The following is a 2,530-nucleotide window of genomic DNA, read 5'->3' as shown; positions in this document are numbered from 1 at the left end:
TTAGTCCCAAAAGCAATGTAAAAGTGGATAATAAAGCCCAATATTGCCTAAAATAGTAGATAAAGTAGCATGGAGCAATCAAAAATTATAGATACGTTGGAGACGTATCAGGGCGCTGGACAGCCACCTCATCACATGATATATATATATATATATATATATATATATATATATATATATATATATATATATATATGGTGGACACGCCAAAAGAAGGCGATGGCAATGACGCATCAAAGGATAATCCCCTCGATAAGCCACCAAAGTGATGCCGTAGGCGCCGCTCTAAATCCCGCCACAGTAAAAACAGCAACAACAGCGCAAGAAAGAATAATACCCCGGTCGACTCCAAAAGAAATGATGACCCCATGGACCCAGCGATGGAGCAGGATGAGCCAGGGGACCGTGAACATAGTCCGAAGCCGACGTCAGATGTCGCCGATCCCTAGGGTAAATTCATCAACCTGTCTCCGGAGAGGAGAATAGTCCGGACGATGACGTACTCATCATCCCAGAGAAACACTTGGAACAAGAGATCCTCCACAGAAGGCTTATTGCCACCGCGAGGAGTTTAAAGAAGCAGAAGCAAAGGCTTAAGGCCGCGCAGGATACGCTTAATCACAGATCGAACAAGGTGCTGGACACTGAAGAGAAATACGGTGGCGATCGCCACACAAAGTGCTATCCAAAGCAAAAGCTGCTGGCCGAATTCGACGACGAGGCCATAGAGCCCATTCAGCCGAAAAATGTCGATCAGTCGGACCAACCACCCCGTGGCCGTGACAGGACGGCTAATGATGCCACACACAAGTTAGCACACGATTTACGTGAGCTCCTGGACAAAAAGTTCGGTAGGACCAGGTCCATCTATGGATCTAGGAAGCGCGCTTCGTTGCAGGATCAGAGCTACCAAGACGATTGATACGTCTCCAACGTATCTATAATTTTTTATTGTTACATGCTATTATATTACCCCTTTTGGATGTTTATGGGCTTTATTTTACACATTTATATCATTTTTGGGACTAACCTACTAACCGGAGGCCCAGCCCATATTACTGTTTTTTCTGCCTATTTCAGTATTTCGAAGAAAAGGAATATCAAACGGAGTCCAAACGGAATGAAACCTTTGGGAGCGTGATTTTTGGAACAAACGTGATCCAGAGGACTTGGAGTGCAAGTCAAGAAGCAGCCGAGGCCCCCACAGGATAGGAGGGCGCCCCCCCCCCCTATAGGGCGTGCCCCCTATCTCGTGGGCCCCTCGGGCTTCCACCGACGTACTTCTTCCTCCTATATATACCTACGTACCCCGAAAACATCCAGGAGCAAGACGACACACAATTTCCACCACCGTAACCTTCTGTATTCGCGAGATCTCATCTTGGAGCCTTCGCCTGCACTCTGCCGGAGAGGGTAATAGACCATGGAGGGCTTCTACATCAACATCCTTGCCCCTCCGATGAGTTGTGAGTAGTTTACCACAGACCTACGGGTCCATAGTTATTAGCTAGATGGCTTCTTCTCTCTTTTTGGATCTCAATACAATATTCTCCCCCTCTCTTGTGGAGATCTATTCGATGTAAACTCTTTTTGCAGTGTGTTTGTCGAGATCCGATGAATTGTGGGTTTATGATCAAGTTTATCTATGAATAATAATTGAATCTTTTCTGAATTCTTTTATGTGTGATTGAGTTATCTTTGCAAGTCTCTTCGAATTATCAGTTTGGTTTGGCCTACTAGATTGATCTTTCTTGCCATGGGAGAAGTGCTTAGCTTTGGGTTCAATCTTGCGGTGTCCTTACCCAGTGACAAAAAGGGCTGCAAGGCACGTATTGTATTGTTGCCATCGAGGATAACAAGATGGGGTTTATATCATATTGCTTGAGTTTATCCCTCTACATCATGTCATCTTGCTTAATGTGTTGCTCTGTTCTTTATGAACTTAATACTCTAGATGCAGGCAGGAGTCGGTCGATGTGTGGAGTAATAGTAGTAGATGCAGGCAGGAGTCGGTCTACTTGTTGCGGACGTGATGCCTATATACATGATCATGCCTAGATAATCTCATAATTATTCGCTTTTCTATCAATTGCTCGACAGTAATTTGTTCACCCACCGTAATACTTATGCTATCTTGAGAGAAGCCACTAGTGAAACCTATGGCCCCCGGGTTTATCTCTTATCATATTTGCTTCCAATCTACTTTTATTTGCATCTTTACTTTTTGCATCTATATTATAAAATACCAAAAATATATTTATCTTATCATACTATCTTTATTAGATCTCACTTTCGCAAGTGCCCGTGAAGGGATTGACAACCCCTTTATTGCGTAGGTGCATTTGTTTGTTTGTGTAGGTGCGTGGGACTTTTGAGGAGCCTCCTACTGGATTGATAGCTTGGTTCTCAAAAACTGAGGGAAATACTTACGCTACTATTGCTGCATCACCCTCTCCTCTTCGAGGAAAACCAACGCAAGCTCAAGACGTAGCAACGATCACATTGATCGAATACCAGCTAGGAATCAGCA

This window comes from Triticum aestivum, chromosome 6B (genome assembly GCF_018294505.1).
Source record: "Triticum aestivum cultivar Chinese Spring chromosome 6B, IWGSC CS RefSeq v2.1, whole genome shotgun sequence".
Lineage (NCBI taxonomy): Eukaryota > Viridiplantae > Streptophyta > Magnoliopsida > Poales > Poaceae > Triticum > Triticum aestivum.
Note: the sequence above shows the minus strand (reverse complement) of the source record.